This window comes from Pristiophorus japonicus, chromosome 1 (genome assembly GCF_044704955.1).
Source record: "Pristiophorus japonicus isolate sPriJap1 chromosome 1, sPriJap1.hap1, whole genome shotgun sequence".
In the NCBI taxonomy this organism is placed as follows: Eukaryota; Metazoa; Chordata; class Chondrichthyes; family Pristiophoridae; genus Pristiophorus; species Pristiophorus japonicus.
Window position 1 is genome coordinate 95792265 of NC_091977.1, and position 24572 is coordinate 95816836.

The window sequence follows — 24572 nt, forward strand, 5'->3', positions numbered from 1 at the left end:
GGAGCGGAGATCGGTGGGGGTGGAGGTCGGGAGCGGGGGAAGCGGTCAGGTGGGGGGCGGGAGGGGGGGAGTGGGAGTCAAGTCGGGTCGGGTCCCGGACCGGTGGAAGCAGGAGTTGGGCGTGGGAGGTGCAGACTGATCCACGCAGCCCCAGTGATGCCATTCGGCCAGGGCTAGAGGCCGCGTGCTTTGGGCCCCTCCCACACAGTTTTGGGCGCCTGGAGCTACTGCACATGTGCGCCCCCTGTAGCGCGCATGTACAGAGGTCCTGGCACTGTTTTCAGTGCAGGGACCTGGCTCCGCCACCCATAGCTTGTGCTGCACTGCGCCCAGCTCCAGAGGACCTGCAGGGAGCCGGAGAATAGGTAAGTTCTTTTTTAGGCCCACTTTGTGGCGCGAAAAACGGCCGTCCAGGTCGGAGCTGCGCCGTTCTAGGCGCGGCCCGAAACTTGGGCCCTAAGTTTCTAATTTCTCCTGTCTTCCACCCTATCACAGACCTTCCCTTTTGTTCTTTCTTCCCTTCCCCTTTTCAGTGCTTGTTAAGAATCTGTTCATTTCGAACATTCTCCAGTTCTTATGAAGGGTCATCAACCCGAAACGTTAACTCTGCTTTCTCTCCACAGATGCTGCCTGACCCGCTGAGATTTCCAGCATTTTCTGTTTTTTCCAGATTCCAGCATCCACAGTATTTTGCTTTTGTAGCACTGCTAGTGGGCCTGGAAAGGTAGCAACTCACAGCAAATCCTACCAAGCTGATTTTCCTGGTGCAACTTTGTTTATGTTCCTTCGACTGTGCATCTCTCTAGGAAACTCTATTCAGGTTTCCCTGGCTTGCAGTGATGTCAAAAGATGCTGGGAAGTTCACTTTGCATTCATTATTTAGCATTAAAAACACTGGGAATAAATTCCAATGTATCGTCAAGAGAATGGGGGAGGGGCAGCAATATAAATAGCAGTGAAGAATTTGTTGAAAGTTCAGAATCAGAATCACAGCACAGATTTAAAATCAACTGAATTCTGTACAGAAATGCTGGAAATACTCAGCAGGTCAGGCAGCATCTGTGGAGAGAGAAACAGAGTTAGCATGACAGGTCGATGACCCTTCGTCAGAAGTTCGTCAGTGAGTTCTGACGAAGGGTCATCAACTGGAAACATTAACTCTGCTTCTCCCTTCACAGATGCTGCCTGACCTGCTGACTATTTCCAGCATTTTCTGCTTTTATTTAAGATTTTCAGCATCTGCAATATTTTGCTTTTGAATTATGTTTTAATTTAATTATAAATATATGTCATTGTCCAAACTAAAGTGCAAACTGTGCAGGTTCCGACCAGTTCCAACCTAAAATGGCAATTGGGATCCTATTTATGTAATAGGGCCCCAAACTTCCATATTAAAGGGGCCTATCACCTTAAATAGGCAAGCACTTTGGACACTTGTTTGTAGGCCGCTTTTAAAATGGAGCCGACCGTATCGCCAGAATTAATGGGGCAGTAAGACTACGGCCCCCATTTTAAAGCCATTTTGAGGTAATGTATGCACCTGTGAGTATGCTCACAGGTTTGTAGAATTCTAGGTATTCCTCATCGGCACCAAGCCCCGAAACCTCCCTCGGGAGCCAGCGCCTCACAACTTGAGCGTGTATTTCAGTTCTGCGCAGAGGGGTTTCCTGTACGGGCTGCTCTTGTACACTCTCCACCTTGCCAACCTCGTCTGCCGTCCGGACATGCCATGGCGCACCATCTTGCCGTCCGGAGGGGGGGGGGGGCCCCGATGGAGTGCACTCTATGCGGGAGTCCTCCCATTATTTATTGGGTACTTGGCCTGGAGGGTGGTGCACGGAGCAGTCCCGTGCAATAAGTTTTTAAGTCGGTTCACGGGCTCCCAGGCCGCCTGCAATTTCTACGGTCTGGAGGAGTCCGTGTTCCACGTTTTTATTGAATGTGCGAGGTTACAGCCCCTGTTCCATTATTTGAAGGGGCTGCTCCTCAAATTCTGGTTGCACTTCAGTCCCACACTCCTGATCTTTGGGCACCCTGTGCGGAGGGGAGTGGGCAGGTCGGAAGGCCTCCTCATAGGACAGCTCCTGGGCATGGCCAAGGGGGCCATCAGCCGGTCCAGGCAGCGGGCGGTCGATGGGGTCATTCAGCCCGACTGCCTGCCTCTCTTCTGCGGTTACATCCGAGCCAGGGTGTCCCTGGAGATGCAGCACACGGTGTCCACCGGTACGCTCGCGACCTTCTGCGAGAGGTGGGTGCTGGAGGGACTGGAGTGCATCATCACCCCCAGCAACAAAATTCTAATTTCATTTAAGGTTTTTGTTAACGTTTTAAATTGTTAATTTGTGGGTTCTAGTGCCCTTGCAAAAAGGGGGCATTTGATTTACGTTTCAGCTAAAATAGTTGTAGAGCTATTGCATTGTGAATGTCTTAGCCAGTCACGTGATGTTCACAAGACTCAATAAAACCCTAGTCAGTTGGGTCTAGGTCCTCCACGACGAGGAATGCAGTTGCGAGCCTGGTGGATGAACTGGTAATGTGTAGTGTGATTGTTAAACCTTTGTAAATAAATCAACTATTTCTTAATAACAATGTGTTGCTATGAATTCTTAAGCAAAGAATCCATGAAGCAAATACATTACAGCCATTAGTGCCCAGTTAACACAAGGGCTCTCAAAATCGACTCCATCATTTCTGTAGATGCCAAAGATATGAATGAGGGTATCACTGGCAGATGGGCTGAGGTAAGGATGGAGTTGGGCAATGTTGGGACAGTGGAGATAGATAGTCTCTGATGGACAGAATTTGGCACCGGAAGCTCAGCTTGAGGTTGCAAAAAATCAGGTTAAGCCTGAGACAGTAGCTACAGAGGGGATCAGGGTTAATAGCTAGGGTTTAGAGTTTGTGGCAAAGGCTGTGGTGATGGCTGCCCGAATGCTCCCCTCGCCACCCACACCACCCTCCCCGTTCTCCACCGGAAGTAGATGGTCCCAGAGATGCTTCAAATGTTTTTTTTCTTTTTTAAAATTCTGCTCCGATATTCGGAAGTCTGGACTTCAACCACACTTCAGAACCCACCCACAGTGGGGATTATTACACTCATCAGGAGGCAGGTAGGTCTCATCCTACTGGGTGTCCTTGACCTCCAAACTTACGTCAGGTTCCACTGAGGCTGAGAAAGTGGGGACTCACAATGTCCTAAACAGTATAAAAATATTAAATATTTCAGTTTGTGGATCATAACACTAAATATAACACCAATTTATTAATCATTATGAAGAATCAGTGCTGAGACTGATAGTTATAGGGGAGTAGAATGGAGCACCTAACATATTAACAATGGCATTTATTTATTCTGTGCCTCATTACAGACAACTCTTTATGCTAAGCAAGGTTGAGTTAATTGTGAAATATTTGTTTGTACTTGCATAAAATAAATATTTTAGAATCAAAATAAATAAAATTAGATTAATTTTTGATAGCCTTGGTGCATCAAGCATCAAACTATAAGGACACACATTATTCCATACAACCAGCCAACAGGCACACAGCTTCCACTATTACATAGTCCTAATGTTATTTATGGGGGCACTTATTTGAGCCAACATGAATGACAAAGAAATAACTGCCTAGCACTCAAGCTTCAGAAATTATAGTGATTGTGGTGAAAAAAACGAATAAAACAATTACATGTTTCTATCCTTTTCAAATAGAAGGGGGATTTCTAACTGCCTGAAGTGGCACAATTATGTTATTTAGTGAACAGTAGTAATTTGGGAGGTGTGTGCGCATTGTTTAGGAATGATCATTTCCACAGCAGCATTCTTCTGTTTTTTAACTTTACGCTGGTTGATGCTGAGATGAAGAAAATACAACTTCATCATGCATTCACCCAAGCTTGCAGTTGCCAGGATCTAAGCTCAAATTGTGCTGTGATTATTTTTATATGAATTCATTGACCTGGACTTCCCCTCACGGTTGCCAAGAGGCCGGAATGCCTCATCAGACTCGGCATAATGCCTTCGGTCTCATGTTCCTGAAGGAAGAGAGTGCTTGCCATTGGTCCCACCCACTGAGCAGATCGTGCAAGGGGCGAGCAAATACTCTGCCGTTTATAAGGTCAAGTGCAAATCTCAAATGAGGTCAGGAACAGGATCTAGCATATCTGGGTGCCAGCCTTTTCCTGAACCAATCTTCCAGGCCCCTACCAGTATTACAGAGGAATCCGATGGAACAGCTGAGAAAATTCAGCACCCTCTGACCAAGAAGCAATCAGAAGTCATAAGATTACAGAAGTCATAAGATTACTTGGTAGACATAGATGAACAGGTTGCATATAGTGACACCACAAATCCTGGCCAGAATGAAGATAATTGGGTAATTCCCTCGTTAATCACGCCTGATGACACACTGCTGTAAGTGATGGGAATGATTTTGTGCAGATAATTTGTATTATCTAACTATCCCCTACACATTGCATTTTGCTGCAGAAATAATACTACTTTTATTGGCGGATTTTTTAATAGTTCCAGTCATGAGTTTGTGGAGACTCTGTTTAAATAAACTCTTCTTGCTGTTCGTTGAGTAAATAGACTTTGTTTGTTGTAAAATAGATTCTCTTTTCTGTATGTCCTGTCGTAAGTTCTGTCTCACTTCCAACTGGTTGGCTGACGCTTTGACGTTAATACTCATTTTGGATTTTAAAAAAAAAGGCCTTCAGCCTAACTTAGCTCATCCATCCAGAATTAGTTTACAGTCCTCCCATTACAATATCCAACTGTCTACTAAATTATTCCAAGAATTTTATCTCCCCTATCCAACCAAAATTCCATTCTATCAGTTGATTAGATTTTGCGTGAAGGAAAGCTTCGTGACATCAGCCCTAAAATTAAATTTTCTGCACAATTTCTTACCTTCTGCTGTTATATCGGCCATCTCTTTTCAAGGCTGGGTTGTCCTTCTCAAAACCACCCATTTCCTGAGCAAGAAAGCTGATCTGGTTATGTTTTCTTTAAACTGAAGAATTCAGCCACATGCATGGCAGATGCAGTATAATGTGGATAAATGTGAGGTTATTCACTTTGGTGGCAAAAGCAGGAAGGCAGATTATTATCTGAATGGTGACAGATTAGTAAAAAGGGAGGTGCAACGAGACCTGGGTATCATGGTACATCAGTCATTGAAGGTAGGCATGCAGGTACAGCAGGCAGTAAAGAAAGCAAATGGCATGCTGATCTTCATAGCGAGGGGATTTGAGTTTAGGAGCAGGGAGGTTTTGCTGCAGTTGTACAGGGCCTTGGTGAGCCCTCACCTTGAGTATTGTGTGCAGTTTTGGTCTCCTAATCTGAGGAAGGATGTGCTTGCTATTGAGGGAGTGCAGCGAAGGTTCACCAGACTGATTCCCGGATGGCAGGACTGACATATGAGGAAGGACTGGATCGGCTATGCTTATACTCACTGGAATTTAGAAGAATGAGAGGGGATCTCATAGAAACATATCAAATTCTGACAGGACTGGACAGGTTAGATGCAGGAAGAATGTTCCCGATGTTGGGGAAGTCCAGAACCAGGGGACACAGTCTAAGGATAAGGGGTAAACCATATATGACCGTGATGAGGAGAAATGTCTTCACTCAGAGAGTTGTGAACCTGTGGAATTCTCTGCCACAGAAAATTGTTGAGTCCAGTTCGTTGGACATATTCAAAAGGGAGTTAGATTTGGCCCTTATGGCTAAAGGGATCAAGGGGTATAGAAAGAAGGCTGGGGTGGGGTACTGAGGTTGAATGATCAGCCATGATCATATTGAATGGTGGTGCAGGCTCGAAAGGTCGAATGGCTTGCTCCTACATCTATTTTCTATGTTTCTATGTTTCTATGGAGTCAACATGCGCTTTTGTGGAGGCCAGTGCACTTCCACTCACTAGGCATGTAACCAACCACGACCATGTTGGAAATTCTGTCCCTTCAGGAAACTCCCGAAAACCGCGGAGCCTCAACCCATACTTGGCCTTCTCCGGTGGCAGTCTCCGGGCTCAGGTTGTGCATGGCCATTTCCTGAACATCCTTGTGAAATGTTTGGAGAATGTGCCTGTCATGGTAGAATTATTGGAATGCAGTGTATAAGATGTGAGATGTGGGAAAGTGTGGGTTGCAATAGTGGTGAATGCGTTAGTATGAAGAGAAGGAGATGGAGCAAAGAGTGGGGCAGTGATTGTAGAAAAGTGGAGGGACGTGGTTGGAGGGGAGTTTTGTGAGTAGTGATGTGGAGGTGGTGGAAGTGTGGAGCAGAGAGTAAGAGAGCAATCTTATCACCTTGACAACTGTGGTGAGGTCATTGAACTTCTTCTGACATTGCAGCCATGTCCTGGGAGCTAAACTCCCAATATTGACCTCCTCTACAATCTCTTCCTATTGGTGGAGGAAGTGTTGATTAGAGGGCTATCTGTCCCCTCAGGGGCACAGGATCTCCCTCCTCCTGTTCACTGCTTGGATCAGGGCCTCCAACATGGCATCAGAGAAACTGTGTGCCCTATCTGGTCCTCTTCCAGACACTTGCTTTAATCTGGGAAGTTTCCCGGAGTGCGCCTCCCATTTAAGAGATATTGGCTGCCTTTAAGTGGCGTTAGCAACAGTTCCACAGGTGGCAGTCACTTTGTTGTACCTTGCCCAACTGGCCATTATACACGCATGAGTCTTAACAGTGACTGTTGGCATGCTTTTCAATTACAAGGGACATCGCAGCTGAGCCCTATCTTCTTCCTACCTGGTATCAATAAATAGATACTTTCAGCAGGGATCAACAGATGGCAATCAGGAGCGGGAACCCTGGCCAATTCTCCCATTCTAATCCCGGCTGCTGAAGTTAAAGATAGTGCCCTGAGTGAGATCAGCAAGTTAGCACAGATTGGGGATTGTATGCCTCATTGGATAAGTTTGCTGAACCATTGGAATGGTTGTACCTTTCTCATGGAACTGCATTTAATGCACAGATCAAATGGATGATCAAATGATTTTACTAGCATCCCCGGTTTCTTTTGAAGTCTGCTGCACAATGTAATCCTTACTTTAGGTGAACAGTATGTTCTAAAACCATAATTTTCCTTTCATTTCTATGATAACAGCAATAAATGAAAAAAGGTACGGTACATTTTCTGTCTCAGTGGTGAGAATGAGTGCTACATAACAATCCCACTTTGGCAGCATATCATTAAATAGCCTCTGTTCTTCCATTACTACCATAACATTCTGACAACCCTCATGCCCCTTTGTATTTCACTTTGTTATTACGAAAGGGAGCAAATTGTTACCTCACTGGATTTGGCATAAACTAATGAAATTAGAATCAAAGGGAAAAATTTTTGTTGAAGAAAACTGTTTGAATCAAATTACTGGTTTACATCTAAGGCAATTTTATAAATAGAGTAACAGACACCAAGAAAAAAAATTGCAAGGCATTACGCTAGTGGAGAGATCAAGGTGACATTATAAATTGTTCAAGCATGACTTGATTGCTTTATGAACACCATCTAAAAAGAAAGACTTTCATTTATGCAGCACCTTTCACAACCTCTGGATGTCCCAAAATGCTTTGCAGACAATGAAGTTCTTTTGAAGTATAGTCACTGTGGTACTCCTCGCACATCATGACTGTCAGCCAGTTGCTGAATCTCCTGTGTTTTCTTCACCCAACATCTATTCTTTAGGTCGCGGGTTTTTTGTTGGACTTCGGCCTTAAGCCGAGTCATAATCAACTTCACTGAGGCGGACAAAAGGATGGGCCTTACACTAAACATCCGTAAGACAAAGGTTCTCCACCAACCTGACCCTGCCACATAGCACTGCCCCTCCCCCAGTCATCAAGAACCATGGTGTGGCCCTGGACAACGTGGACCACTTTCCATACCTCGGGAGCCTATTATCAGCAAGGGCAGACATCGACAACGAGGTTCAACGCCGCCTCCAGTGCGCCAGCGCAGCCTTTGGCAGCCTGAGGAAGAGTGTTTGAAGATCAGGCCCTCAAATCTGGCACCAAGCTCATGGTCTGCAGGGCTATAGTGATACCCACTCTCCTGTAAGGCTCAGAGACGTGTACCATATACAGTAGACACCACAAATCGCTGGAGAAATACCACCAACGATGTCTCCGCAAGATCCTGCAAATCCCTTGGCAGGACAGACGCACCAATGTTAGCGTCCTCGATCAGGTCAACATCACCAGCATCAAAGCACTGACCACACTCAACCAGTTCCGTTGGGCAGGCCACATTGTTCGCATGCCTGACACAAGACTCCCAAAGCAAGCGCTCTACTCAGAACTCCTACACGGCAAGCGAGCCCCAGGTGGGCAGAGGAAATGTTTCAAGGACACCCTCAAAGCCTCCTTGATAAAGTGTAACATCCCCACCAACACCTGGGAGTCCCTGGCAAAAGACCGCCCTAAGTGGAGAAAGTGCATCCAGGAGGGTGCTGAGCACCTCGAGTCTCGTCGCTGAGAGCATGCAGAAAACAAGAGCAGGCAGCGGAAGGAGTGTGCGGCAAACCAGTCCCACCTTTCCTTCAACGACAATCTGTCCCACCTGTGACAGAGACTGTAATTCCGGTATTGGACTGTTCAGTCACCTAAGAATTCACTTTTAGAGTGGAAGCAAGTCGTCCTCGATTTCGAGGGATTGCCTATGATGATGATGAATGTGGTAATGCAGAAAATGCAACAGCCAATTTGCGCACAGCAAGGTCCCACGAGCAACAATGTGCTATTGACAAAATAATCTGTTTTAGTGATGTTGGTTGAGGGATAAATATTGTCCAGGATACTGGGGACAACTCACCAACTCTTCTTTGAAATAGTGCCGTGAGATCTTTTATGTCCACCTGAGACAGTAAACGGGGCCACAATTTAATGTCTCATGCAAAAGTTGGCACCTCCAACAGTACAGCACTCCCTCAATAGTGCATTGGAGTATCAGCCTCGATGTTGTGCTCATGTTTCTAGAGTGGGACTTGAACCCACAAGGGTGCTGTGATTAGGTTACTGCCTAGAATTGCCTTCCATTTATTTTTTAATACTTGTAATAAATATATATGTATTCATATGATATCTGGAAGCTGAAGTGCAGATGGAACACAAAAAGTAGAAAAAGTACCATAGAACATTAATTTAATCGACCTTGTCATGGAGCTTACATTCAAACTTTGTAATGAAGCAATTCTTCCAACTATTGCTGTACAACAGATCCCATGACAGAGCACAGAGTATTATTGTTGACAGGGATATAGGACTTTGCCATTTTTATTAAAATGTAGTCGGATGCAGAGGGCCCTAAAATTATGACAGTTTGCTATGGTGTAAACCTGGTGGATCTTATGGGGATACGGGTGCAGGAATTTGGAACTTAGAGAGGATCAGTTTTATGCCACTAAAATCTACCCACTTCGAAGAAAGTAAATATCTATTTTAATTGAATTTGAATAAAGTTAAAATGGTGAATGATTGTGGCTGAGCATATGTAAGAACTAGAAACCACATAGATCTCGCGATTATAATTCCATTTAGTTGATAGTTTTCACTGTTTTTTATTCTGGTTTTCTCTCCTTTCCCCACCCTCTCCACCTCTCCTGAGGATGCTGACTATTACTGAGGTATGATTCCACAAGTGCCAGATGCCCTCTGGTACCCCATCTAATTGGTCATTTTTAACATGTGAGCCTAGACAGTGAGTGTCGGGAGGCTATTCTACAATCACAATCAGGTCCTCAGTCGATGTTCACAATGCACTTTACAAACAGGGGTCACTGAATAGTAAGCATGGGTGGTAACCAATGTTTCCCCCTAATTTTGTTTTTTGGTTGCGCACCTGGGTGGTCCCTTTAACGGGCTGCACAGCCCATTCAAAGCGAAGGCGCAGCTTAGAGGGAACATGAGTGGTAGCCCTGGCTGATTTTGAGCCTGAAACCAAAATAGGAAATGCTGGAAACACTCAGCAGGTCAGGTAGCATCAGTGGAGAAAACAAGCAGGTAATTTTCAGCATTACTGGTCCCTGGCAAATGACAATAAGGCCATTGTAGCATCTCAACCGTCATGTCGGCTCAGATCTGGTAACTCAGCTTGACTAGGAATCACCTGGGGCCTTCTGAATTTTATGTCTCAATCAATACTAAGCTAGTCAGTGCATTTCTCCTCTGAGACATCCAGATCCGACCGTCTCTATTTTGGTGGATTATTTACCTTTCCCTGGTTGAACAATGTTTATGAGTGTTCTTGACCTAGAAATTGGACCTTGTTGTGGTCATCTAACACAAGCATTAGGCCTCTTGCATATGCTAATGAGAGGCCTTTTGCCTGTTTCAACACCCCTCTAGAAATCGGGTTGCCCTGAGCTGAGCAACGGCTGAGCCTGCTCCACTCAGCTTCTGCTGGTCCAACAAGTGGCCGCCACCAAAAAGGCAAGTAAAATTAACTTTTAAAATGGTGATGTGGAGCCAGGAGGAGCACGAGTGCTCGTCACATCTCCACACCACTCCTGAAGGCCACTGCCAGCTGAAATTGGCCTCTATCCCCCCCCACCACCACCCTGCGCTAACCTGCGGCCATTGCCGTCGAGGTAGATGGCCTGAAATTCAACCCTGATGGTGCCTGTCACTCCTCCAAAGGCAGCTCTCCCTTCTGCAGGCCTGAATTTGGAGAAGCAACAGACGCAGGTTGCTCTCCCAGATTATTAGATAAAGCTTGCGGTTCAATTTTAGGCTAGTCTCGGCCTGCACACCCCTCTTCCTCCCCGGTCCGCCTTCGCAACTGAAGAAGGGCACCACCAAATTTCTACCCCACTTATGTATTATTGTTCATACTTTTACACAACATGAAAAAATACATAGGTTATTGACCATATTGAATCCATGTTATATGGATACAGTTCTTTACTGTATGTATCACTGCAAAAGGAACAAAATAAGAGCAATTTAAAGAGGAGAGCTACCTGTCACTGATTACATAAACACGGGGATGTACATTTAAATCTATTTCCATAGAGCTGTAAACAGCACAAAGACCAAGGGCCTGAATTTAATGAATGCCCACGCCCACCCAAGTGCCGCCCAAAGGACCGCTGATGGCCGACAAGGTCTCTGACGGTTCTTTGGGCGGGGTTTTCATCACCCAGGTCCCTCAAAGGTCGGCGGGTGGCAAATCTGCGACGTACGCCGCCAATTTGGGAGCTCTCATTCTCGGTGGCAGAGGCGCTTGCCGCCCAAGTACCGCTGAAGATGGAGTCGGGCCCACGGAAGGTCGAAGATCTGAAAATTCAAATCATCAGGAAAATAAAATCCATCGGAAGACTTTCAGGGGACACTGTTGAGGTAAGTCGCTGTGAAAATTTTTTTTTTTAAGTTTACTAACCTTTTTTTCAGGATCTTCATACCTACCATTGGGGCCAGACCTGTATCCTCACAGTGGCCCACCCCGTTCTGGCGCTGACTCCTGCCAACTCCCGCCCGCATGAATACAGCATCTCGGCGGGCGGGAGACCACTTACGCCATTCGGCTGTCCGCTGACATCAGCGGGCGGTTCCTGGCGGTTCTCCCCTCCCGCCTACTCCAGACCAAATGGAAAGTGGCACTGGGCAGAACCTGAAGAGGAATGTTGGTGGCAGTGGGCGGCAGTCGGCGGTGAGTCCATCAAATTTGGGCCCCTAGAAATGGGCTGACACTGCGTCCATTTTATAGGTATAAAATTGGCATTGAAGCATCCAATATAATGGATGTTAGCTTTGCACATACTCTGCGCCGGAAGTACACTTAATACCATATTGGTAGAGGCAGAAAAAGAGGCATCCAGGGGACCTGAACCTGTTACAGGCATTAGGTCCTTTTCAGATGCAAATAAGATGCCTAATGCCTGTTTGAGTCCCTTTTGCCAAATAGGTTGGGTTGGCAACGTTCAGGAAAGTATGGTTTATCTTTAAAGGGTTCACTGAAGGGTACTACCAAAGTTAGTTAAAAAATACTTAACTGAATGTGCATTGCCACAGTAGCACCAAAGACTGGCTTCTGTTTGGCCTCTTCCCAATTACTGCACCCCTACCGATCGCCTCTCCATCGATGTTTGTGCTAATTCTTTTGGGTGTGCAGCCCCCTCGGCGGCCCATTCACAGTTTCGTGCAAGCGCAAAATTTAACATTGGAAAAGCCGCTCCCGGGCTGCATGAGACCGGCAGAGAGCTTCTGCAGCTTAGAAGGAATGTTGCTCTCCCCTATCGCCCAGGACCTACCTAAGGGATGTTGCAGATGACGTAGAAGCCCGAAATCCAAGGCCAATTTACCCAGGCACCTCACCAATCTCATTTAAATGAGGCCCAATATCGGGTGTGCCTCGGGCCTACTCCTTCCAGTGCAGCGGTCATTCCCTGTGCCCTGTTTGCGCACCAGCACAAACCAAATACTCAGCCAAATAGTCCAATATGAACTTAATATGCACAGATTATACTCCACATTTTCAAATGCGTGACTTTTTCCGATTGAACTTTCTCTCCGTACTACAGTCATTGCTTTGGCAATTTACATTAAGTTCATACATGCTGCTGCTAAAACAAATGAACAGTACTTATGAGAACACAAAACATACACGTCTCTTGTTTTCTTATTAATCTCTTTTATTCTGAAACTATTAAACCCAGCCCAGTGAATCAATCAGAGGTAGGTGCTGCATTTGTTCTATTTATTAATAATTACCTGTTCTAAAGAAGCCTGATAAAGTACAGATAAGTGAAATGAAAACCTGCAAGAAATAAAATGTGTGTTGGCAGAATGCCTAAAGCTTTTTCATTTCCACTTTAAACAAGTACTCCAATACACATACAATCAAGCAGGTGATTGTTTTCTGTTTTCTGTTTTCTTTAGTCATGGTGGAGAACTGACAGACTGCGATTGAAATGTGGCTTCATTTCTTCATTTTAACTAAGCTATGAATTGACAAGTCAAATAAGTCTGTGTAATTTTATCTGGTATATTCTCAAAGTGCAGAGCGAGCCTAGTTGGTGAGACAATTTAATATCATTAGGCAGGCTAAGCCTCATTCTCTCATTATCTTTATTTTAAAAGCTTCAATTTTGCTTTGAAATTCTGCTAAATATGCTAAACAGTTACATTTGATGGATGAAGAAGTTGCTTCATTTTGTACTCTTGTCTTTGTGGTCTCTTATCATGGTAGTGCCTACCAATGATATAAATTCACCAGGACAAAGAAAAACTTTTTAATTAAAGATTTTCATAACAGTCAGAATAAAGTTTAGACTGCACAAACCACAATAATGAAGAGGAGAATGATAAATTAACAATTCCAAATGGTGATGATAGTTCTGATTATAAATTATCCAATGTTAACAATACTGACATGAAATATGAAACTTTATAAAAAGACACAAAGTAACTCTAAAACAAGATATGAGGACATTCCTGCAATAAAAATACATGAAGAGCAAAATAGATTTGCAAACAGTTCTCATTAGAACTGCAGGGGAAGACTATGTGAATGGGGACTGGTATGTTGAGCTATTTCTCATCTAATTCCTTCTCTGTGATTTCGCGGCCTGGTTATTTTTGTTGCATTGAGGCCTCATGCTAGGGATGCCAATTTTGGTTGGAGGCATTCCTGAAGGTTTGATCACATAGTCTGATCACGTGACATCTGACTATGTGATGCCTGATCAGGTGACATCTGATCACATGACTTCTACAAATGTTCTCGCCTTTACCGTCTAAAACCGAGTAGTTTTGCTTGTGGTTTTGTGCTATACCCTTTGAAATTACGTTTTAGTCTCTACCTCAAAAGACATGTGTGGTGAAGTATCCCACAGTCTAATAGCCCTCAGTTCAAGAGCCTTCCTCCTCCCTCCTTGGTTCTTCCAGTGAGAATCCTTGATCTCCATCTCCTTGTTTCCCATTTGTCCACCAGGAATGTTCCCACTATGGTGTGCGGGCGTGTGGCCGTGCATCATTCGGGAGGTCCCACAAGCTGTTTGCTGCTGGAAGATACAGTGCACAGCAACGACACAGCAAATATAAAAGGACAAAAAATTAGAGGGAACATTGCCCACCAGTAGAAATAATCTTTTACTATTTCCCCACAGTAAGGTCCCTAGGTCTCATTTACCCCTTAACTGGTTGCTCCTTCCTCAGTGTCACTCTCACTCATCACCTTGCTTCAGCTGCTCACAGCTCGGCAGGAAATACAAGCAACCTAAACAAGGGGGCACTTGAAAAGTTTTTGGAATGTGCTCCCCCTTTTAATCAGGGGGCACTTGATTAAAGTATTACAACAAAATAGTTGTAGAGCTGTTGTGGGCTGTGAGTCTGTGGAGTGAGGAGCTCCTGCAACTGCTCCTGCAAGCCTGCAGTCAACCTGTGTTCCCAGGAGAGGAGGAAGGGGCCTACTGTTACAACACTTCAAGGGAGAGGAGGACAGCAGCTTCTACAACACTGTTACAGAGTTGGAGAGAGGGGAAAAGGAAAACAAAATACAAGCAACTTTCCCTGCCGGCAGTGCAATGTTGAACATTTACCCCATAGATACCTCTCCTGTTTAACAACAGCTATGTCTTAAGGATTGCTGCTAAACTAGATATCCCGCCCCCAAAATCAACAGGATTCCAGAACCTGGCCCAATTTGAACAGGAAGCTCACCGGTTACACTTAAATTACATTGTAAAAGATCAGCATGTCATGCAATCAGCAGGCACTTGTTTGGTCTAATATGATCCTAATGACGCTGAAGCAGGACAAGGAAATTGCCTGCGTAAATCCTTTAAGATATAAGGGATGATTCCAAATGGAAAATCACAGATTGTGCCCCACAACTTCCTGAGATACACTTTCTGCGAGCACCTCTTTCTACCGAGCACCAGATTGTGGAATCGCCCTTATGGAAACACAAGAGGCTTCTGAAAAAAACCATGCCTGCATGCATAAAGCTGCTCAGTTTGGTTTCAAAGTGTATCCGAATTATATTCAACTTCCTCTTAAAAAGCATACATCAACGAGGGCAACTTTCCCCTGTTTGCTGTTTACTGATATCATATACAAATAGACATGTTTATTTGCAACAGAAAAATGCTCTATTTGGATCCCTTTGATCACAGAATCTGATTGCTGATTGGTCCCCTTGTAGGATAAGACATACCCACAGTTTCTCTGGAATGTGTAATTAGAACCGTCCTGCCTGCGTAATCAGTGACTTTGCAAAGTGTAATTTGAGCCATTCTGACTGCCGACTCTGGAAGGAAGACAGCTCATTCTCACAGGTTAAGACCATACCCCCCGCTCCAAAGTTCCTGCCCCATCCCAGCCCATGTTCCTGATAACATCAGCCCAAGTTCCTGCCTCCCCCAGCCCAAGTTCCTGTGTCCCCCCAATCCAAATTTCTGCCCCATCCCAGCCCAAGTTCATGACCATCCCAGTCCAGGTTCCAGACCATCCCATCCCATCCCAAGTTCCTGACACCTCCAACCAAAGTTCCTGACCATCCCAGCCCAAGTTCCTGCCCCATCTCAGCCCAGGTTCCTGACACCTCCAGCCCACATTCCTGCCCGTCCCATCACAAGTTCCTGACACACCCAGCCAAAGTTCTTGTTCCCCCAGCCCATGTTCCTGCCCCTGCCCTCAGCCTAAGTTCCAGCCCCATGTTGTATGGCTGTCTTGCTCGTTTCGCTTTGTTGCTTTAAACGTCGAATTACACACACACTCAGTTGTAGTAAATGCAGGATCAGGTCTTTTATTCAGACATTCATACTATACAAACCAAGTATGAAAGTTACTGAGAACACACAAACACTTCACAAGTCAACTTTCTGCTTGCTCCGATTCCAGTGGCTGTTTGTGAGGCACACACCTTCCGAATGTCCAGTGTCCAGTGTCTAATTTGTGTGTGTCAAACTCTCATCTTTATACCGAAAAAGCCTTTGAACTCTTATTTCTTTGCATAGTACATTTAGCCAATTAACATGCAGATGATGTAGAATCAAAATGGCATTGTCCTGAAATCATGGCTAACTGCTTTCTGAATTACTATACACAAACCAGATCGTTTAACATATAGATGATGTAATCAAATTATTATTCGCATAGTACCAAGGTACACTCAAAAACAGACAATGTTGTGAATTACTATACACAACTCAGATTATTATTTGCATAGTAACACGTTACACTCAAATACTCAACATACAGATAAATGGCTAACTGGCATTTAACAGCCTGTTTTAATGCAATCTTGAATCTTCTAACTTTTAACGCTTTCGATATCTCCAGACCGCGACCGAAGCAAAGCGTTTCAGAAATGTGGGCTTGCGCTCCCACACCCCATTCCCCAGCTCAAGTTCCTGCCCCATCCCAGCCAAGTTCTCAACACCCCCAGCTCAAGTTCCTGCCCCGTCCCAGCCAAGTTCTCAACACCCCAAGCCCAAGTTCCCCACACCCCAACCCAAGTTCCTGCCCCATCCCAGCCCAAGTTCCCCACACCCCAACCCAAGTTCCTGCCCCATCCAGCTCAGGTTTTTGACATCTCCAGCCCAAGTTCCTACCTATCCCAGCCCAAGTTCCTGACACACCCAGCCCAATTTCCTTCCCCATCCTAGCTGAAGTTCTTATCTATCCCAGCCCAAGATCCTGCTCCATCCCAGCCCAAGATCCTGCCCCATCCCAGCCCAAGTTCCCGACACACCCAGCCCATGTTCCTTCCCCATCCCAGCCCAGGTTCCTGCCCCATTCCAGCTCAAGTACTCTGGGACTGCATCCCAGAGTACTTAAGGAGGTGGCCTTGGAAATAGTGGATGCATTGACAGTCATTTTCCAACATTCCATTGACTCTGGATCAGTTCCTATGGAGTGGAGGATAGCCAATGTAATCCCACTTTTTAAAAAAGGAGGGAGAGAGAAAACAGGGAATTACAGACCGGTCAGCCTGACATCGGTAGTGGGTAAAATGATGGAATCAATTATTAAGGATGTCATCGCAATGCATTTGGAAAGAGGTAATATGATAGGTCCAAGTCAGCATGGATTTGTGAAAGGGAAATCATGCTTGACAAATCTTCTGGAATTTTTTGAGGATGTTTCCAGTAGAGTGGACAAGGGAGAACCAGTTGATGTGGTATATTTGGACTTTCAGAAGGCTTTCGACAAGGTCCCACACAAGAGATTAATGTGCAAAGTTAAAGCACATGGGATTGGGGGTAGTGTGCTGACATGGATTGAGAACTGGTTGTCAGACAGGAAGCAAAGAGTAGGAGTAAATGGGGACTTTTCAGAATGGCAGGCAGTGACTAGTGGGGTACCGCAAGGTTCTGTGCTGGGGCCCCAGCTGTTTACACTGTACATTAATGATTTAGACGAGGGGATTAAATGTAGTATCTCCAAATTTGCGGATGACACTAAGTTGGGTGGCAGTGTGAGCTGCAAGGAGGATTCTATGAGGCTGCAGAGCGACTTGGATAGGTTAGGTGAGTGGGCAAATGCATGGCAGATGAAGTATAATGTGGATAAATGTGAGGTTATCCACTTTGGTGGTAAAAACAGAGAGACAGACTATTATCTGAATGGTGACAGATTAGGAAAAGGGCAGGTGCAAAGAGACCTGGGTGTCATGGTACATCAGTCATTGAAGATTGGCATGCAGGTACAGCAGGCAGTTAAGAAAACAAATGGCATGTTGGCCTTCATAGCGAGGGGATTTGAGTACAAGGGCAGGGAGGTGTTGCTACAATTTTACAGGGCCTTGGTGAGGCCACACCTGGAGTATTGTGTACAGTTTTGGTCTCCTAACCTGAGGAAGGACATTCTTGCTATTGAGGGAGTGCAGCGAAGGTTCACCAGACTGATTCCCGGGTTGGCGGGACTGACCTATCAAGAAAGACTGGATCAACTGGGCTTGTATTCACTGGAGTTCAGAAGAATGAGAGGGGACCTCATAGAAACGTTTAAAATTCTGACGGGGTTAGACAGGTTAGATGCAGGAAGAATGTTCCCAATGTTGGGGAAGTCCAGAACCAGGGGACACAGTCTAAGGATAAGGGGGAAGCCATTTAGGACCGAGATGAGGAGGAATTTCTTCACCCAGAGAGTGGTGAACCTGTGGAATTCTCTACCACAGAAAGTTGTTGAGGCCAATTAACTAAATATATTCAAAAAGGAGTTAGATGAAGTCCTTACTACTAGGGGAATCAAGGGGTATGGTGAGAAAGCAGGAATGGGGTACTGAAGTTGCATGTTCAGCCATGAACTCATTGAATGGCGGTGCAGGCTAGAAGGGCCGAATGGCCTACTCCTGCACCTATTTTCTATGTTTCTATGTTTCTAAGTTCCCAACACACCCAGCCCATGTTCCTGCTCCATCCCAGCTGTAAGAATCGTCAGAGATTTCAACACATTTTGGACTTTAAGTTTTGGACAGTGCTTTTCCATATTTTCTGTTACTGCAAAAGAGCAGAGAGCATGACTTGGGACAGGCCCAAACACATTTCACAGGAATACACATCAGATAGGGATGGGTCAATGGCTGAAATCGCAGGAAGATGGTTGATGGGACCATTTGTCATGTAATGGGAACCCATCAGTGAAAGATCAAGTAAATTGGTCAGTGCTCAAACCATTGAAATGACTGAGAGCCCTGGAGCACGGGAACCTCAGGACAAAAGAAAGTTATTGACCACCCAGACTCGTTGGAGTCTTTATACCCAGAACAGCACAGTAACAAAGGCACAGGATTCATTGCTCTTTCAGTTGGACTGCCTCAGGCAAAGGACAGGTTTTTGACGCAAAGAATTCAGAAGCATTTTCAGGTATAAGAGAAATGGCAGTTACAGCCAACTCTCTCTCTCTCTTCTCTTCTATGCTTGCTTGCTTCGTTCAATGCACACAAGGACCGAGCACTCCATCTGGGACAGAGAGAAGAAACCACCATCTACGAGCAAAGAGAGCCTCGCTATCAGGAGAAGCAACGAGTAAGCCAGAGGGGTAACTGGTGAGCATTATCTCAGTCCACACATCCTTAAGACCACACATAGTGTGAAGGGGTGTTGTGTGTCTCAACCAAGCCGTAGGGGGTTAGTGGGGAGGTTTCTGTGTGGATCATAAGCATACGCACAGTCTATTGGACAGATTCGGTGGTGCCCTATTGAGCCAAGCAGGGGTGTTTTAGTCATGGGTACTTCACGATAGGGGCCTGATTAGACGGACCAGTGTTCTGTGTTGTACTGTGTTTTTGTTGTTTCACATCACCAGGATGTGTTTTACTGGAAGCAGGTGTGTGCTTTAACTTGAATAAAAGCATTGTGACGGTTGAGACCGAAAGATCTGTCTATAATTGTGTATTCTGTTCACCACTATAATTCCGGGTCTAGAACTGTTGTAAGGGGGGGGTGATTCGAAACCACCAAGGGCAAAACCACTTACAGAATCTGGCAACCACAAAGGAATGCTGGTATTTGAGTGAACAGACAGTTATGGAAGATCTCAAGGTCAAGAGGTCGGCAATGGGGGATAGGATTTCCTCATATGCATTCGGTAACGTTAATGTAACACAGCAGTGGGTGTTAGACCTGTTGCGGGCTGAGAGTCCTAAGGACAAAGCTGCTGAGTGAATGGGAATTAGGAGCACAAAAAGGCAAAAGAGAAGGACATTTGGCTCCTGTGTTTGCTGCTCAGGGGGCAGGTTGGTAAGCTTAAGGCAGAGCTCGAAGAGTCAGAGCAGCAGTCAGCCACAAGGGCTATAGTGGGGAACAGATTAGTGGATGAGTTATGCAAGGAGAGGCAGGAAAGGCACATTCAGGAGGACACCTCCCGTAACACCAGGGAGTACCTGCAATGCCAGGTCACCGAGGCCAAGCTCAACGAGCAGGCTGTATGTGCGGAGAATGCCCACTTAACGGATAAAGTTGACGGGCGGGAGGAGCAACTGAGAAATATTAAGACAGTTTACAGGGTAGCTAGCAGTAGGGGGTTTGAAAATGGGAATCATGGGTCCTGCCAAGAAAAAATCCAAAGCTTGACTCAAGCTCTATCCAAAGCCAAATGCATGGTTTGCTTGATAGCCCCGGGGGAAGCTCGGGTGGACTGGGAAGAGGAAGAAGATAGCAAGGATTGGGGGGCAGAGTAGGGACATCCGACCACTGCTTGATGGTGAAAAGGGACCAATGTGTCCCATACGGCGGCAGAGGTTCAGTCCGCCCGTAGACGGCGCGGGTCAGGGCGCGCTGCAAAGTGATTTTGTGGTTCCATTCATCACCCCGCACTGCAGAATATGATCTCGGTGGTGCCCAAGTTAAAGAAAGAAGAGGACCCCTCAGTTCACTTCACCGAGGTGGTCCAGATTGGGGGACTAACGGGTGTAGTGAGGCCGAGGCTCACAAACTGTTTTCCCTGGAGGGGAAACTGTATCAGGCCCTGTCCGCTGAAACCAAACGGGGACAGGGGACCACGGCCGGCTTAAAGGAGGAAATCCTGAGAGCCATGGGTCACACCCAGTGTAGTCTGTTCTCTAGGGTAGAGAGGTCACTGCAGCTGGCAGGGGTGCTTGACAGAGCACAGTTGCAGGGGGGGCAGAGAAACCATTGGCTCAGGACCCTTGTGGCAAACAGTTTGCCACGAATAAAGGTAAAAGCGGAGGCCTGGTTTGACTCCGAGGGCCTCGCGAATACGGAGGCCGGAGTGCTCCATCACATGAGCTTGGCCTTTAAAACTGGCTCAGAGGAGGAGGTCAAGTAAGGGCAAGGTGCATGAAATAAAGGCCAGTGAAGCTAGTAAAAAAGAATGGCGTCAGGAAGGGGTTAGCGCAGGGAAGGCTTGGACGTGTTTCGGGTTTGGGAAGACAGGACATTGGAGGAAAGACTGCCTGGCCCCGATGAGGGGGCAAGGCAAAGAGGATCCTCCAGTGCCTAAGACAAAACCAGTCGAGGTGAAGGGACCGACCGCGGAACAATTTGATGTTCTGGTGGCCGTCCTTCGGACAGTTTTTGTGCCAGAGCAGAGAAGGGTAGATGCTGCTGTGAGCTCCGGTAATCCCACCACCCTGACGAGCACGCACCCAGCCTGAGTACCTGTGTTCACTCACATACAATGAGTAGAGAAGACCATGTGTGTGGATGGGGGTGGAGAAGGTAGAGGGGAAATACTTGGTGGACACCGGAGGTTCGAGCACGGTGATCCATGCGAGTAACCCAACCGATTCACTCTGGTCCAGCAAGGTTCCATTCAGTCTCGTGGGGTTCACCGGGAACGAGCAGGCCATTAGCCATAGATTTAGGATCCCTCCACACCAGGTGGGAATGTGTCCTAATGAAGTGGGAACAGCCAGGGCCAGGAGTCCTAGGGGCCGACTTTATGTTAGCCCACAGAATTATAGTGGATTTGACGAATCACTGCCTTTGGGGAGGAGTGGGTTCTGATAAGGAGAAAGAAGTAGTAGTGATCCCAAGGAAAGGGGAAGGAAAAGGCAACATGTGTACCATGAAGCTGAAGGGGAGTTACGCCCGAGAGCAATTGATCAATACTACCCCCGCCAAGTACCAGGCGTACATGCGGGACAACGTTGCATCGTTCGCCACACACAAGCACAACTATGGTAGGGTGATGAGAGTGGAAGTCCGAGTACAGGAGGACCCCATGTCACGGCCACAGAAGCAGTACAGTTTCCCCAGAGAGGCAGAGGCCGACTTGGAGACGGCACTGGGATCCCTGGTAGCACAGGAAGTGTTGAGGCCCATAGCCACACACGTGAACTCGCCATTTTGGCCGGTTAGGAACCCGGACCAGTCATGGAGAGCCACTGTGGACTATAGGGTGCTCAACACAAACATCCCAGCCTGCGCACCCACAATCGCAGCCATAGCTGATCTGATAGGGAGTATTCCAGCAACCGCAACCACATTTACGGTGCTGGACATTTCAAACGGATTTTGGTCGATTCCCCTGAAACGGGAAGACCAGTACAAGTTTGCCTTCACTTTTAAGGGACAGCAGTATACATGGACATGACTTCCCCAGGGATTTCATAACAGCCCCTCAATATTCCAACAGTGCATGGCAGACGCCTTAAAAGGATTCAGCAGACCCCAGCAGTTGGTGCAATATATGGACGATTTGCTCTTGTTCTCCGATGAGGGGGAGGAGCATGGTCCGCTGCTGGCCGAGCTGCTGGAGCTGCTGAGAGAGACAGGGTTCAAGGTCAATCCTAAGAAAGCTCAGATCGGTCAGGGGGAAGTAAAATTCCTCAGGCTGACCCTGAGGGCTGGGAAAAGGGCTATCAACGAGGCCAAATGGAAGGTGGTACAGGAGTTACCAGCTCTCCTCAGCCTAAGTTCAAGCCCCATTCCCCAGCCCATGTTCCTGCCCCTGCCCAGCCCAAGTTCCTGCCCCATCCCAGCCCATGTTCCAACCCCCTCCCTCCAGCCCATGTTCCTGCCCCATCCCAGCCCAAGTTCCTGCCCCATCCCAGCCCAAGTTCCTGCGCCATCCCAGCCCAAGTTGCTGACCCCCCCCAGCCCATGTTCCTGTCCGATCCCAGCCCATGTTCCTGCCTGATCCCAGCCCATGTTCCTGACGTTCCCCCCCCCCCCCCCGCTCCCCGCCCCCGCCGTGTCATAGATGGGGCATTGTGTATAGGTCACGCTTGTTAACAGGTTTATTGGCTATGAAGTGAATAGTGACAGTATCGCAACTTCCGGATTTCATCCCCTCCAAAGACGTCACTTGTCACACATGCATCGAGCTTTCCGAGAAATTGGGTGTGGGTGTAAAGAGGATGTGGTTGGAAGAACGTGACCCGTCTTTTCTGTGTTCCTTTTCTCTCTCTCTCCCCTCTGCTCTCCTCACCCACCCTCTCTCTCTCTATCCCAGTCTCTCTACCCCATCTCTCTCTCTCTCCCCAGACTCTCTCCCTCTCCCTCTCCCTCCCCAAGCTCTCGCTCTCTCTCTCTCTCTCTCTCTGCCCCACTCTCTCTCTCAGCCCAGTCTCTTTCTCTCCCCAGTCCCTCACTCTCCCTAGTCTCTCTCTCCCCAGTCTCTCACTATCACCCGAGTCTCTCTCTCTTTCACCCCAGTCTATCTCTCACCTTCCTCAGAATCTCTTTCTTTCCCCCAGACTCTCTCTCTCTTCCCTCACTCTCTCTCTCTCCCCCTCATTCTCTCTCTCTCCCCCACTCTCTCTCTCTCTCTCCACCCGCCTTCTCTCTCTCTCTCTCCCTCTCTCTCCACCCCCCCTTCTCTCCCTCTCCCGCTCTCCACCCCCTCTCTCTCTCTCTCTCTCTCTACAGTCTCTCTCTCTCTCTCCCCAGTCTCTCTCTCTTTCTCTCCCCCCCACAGTCTCTCTCTCCCCCCAGTCACTCCCTCTCCCCCTGCCTCCCAGTCTCTCACTACCTCCATTTTTTCTCTCTCCCACAGAACGCCCCAAAAATGTTCATGTAGATAATCACAGTGATATTTTAGGCAAAAGTCTTAATCAGCAAAGCAACGTAGACAGCAACAGCACAGCAGCTCTGTGCTCCGTGCTCCTCAGCAAAGCAACATAATGGGCAGCAGCTCCGGGCTCCTCACAATACAGGCCCCACTTCGGCATGAGGTTGAAAAAGAAACTGAAGAACAACAGGGCCTCAGGAGCAGATGGAATTTCCACGGAAGCACTAAAGCATAATAATAATAACTTTATTTATATAGCACCTTTAACGTAGTAAAACGTCCCAAGACGCTTCACAACAGTGTTACAGACAAACAGATAAATTTGACACCGAGCCGCAAAAGAAATTAAGGCAGATGATCAAAAGCTTGTTTAAAGAGGTAGGTTTTAACGAGTGTCTTAAAGGAGGAGAGAGAGGTAGAGAGACATAGAGGTTTAGGGAGGGAGTTCCAGAGCTTAGGGCCCAGGCAGCTGAAGGCACATCTACTGATGGATGAGCAGTTATAATGAGGGATGTTCAAGAGGCCAGAATTTGAGGAGTGCAGACATCTTGTGGGATTGTGAGGCTGAAAAAGATTACAGAGATAGGGAGGGAGTGATTTGTAAACAAGGATGAGAATTTTGAAATCGAAATAAGAATTTTGAAATCATGGTGGAGAAGCACTATTGGCGTGAATCCATGAACTAATTTCTCTTATTTGGAAGGAGGAGAGCATGCCAGGGGATCTCAGAGACGCTGTAATCATGACCATATTCAAGAAAGGTGACAAGTCCGATTGCGGTAATTACAGAGGATTTTACCTGCTGTCTGCCACAGGGAAAGTAATCACAAGAATCCTCCTCAATCGCCTTCTCCCAGTGGCTGATGAGCTCCTCCCAGAGTCACAATGCAGATTCCGCCCACTAAGGGGCACAATGAACATAATCTTCACCGCACGTCAAATTCAAGAGAAATGCAGGGAGCAGCACCAACCTCTGTACATGGCCTTCTTGATCTCACAAAGGCCTTCGACACTATCAACCGTGAGGGATTATGGAGTGTCCTCCTCAAATTCAACTGTCCTCAAAAGTTCATCACCCTCCTCTGCCTGCTTCACAATGACATGCAAGCTGTGATTCTGACCAACGGATCCACCACA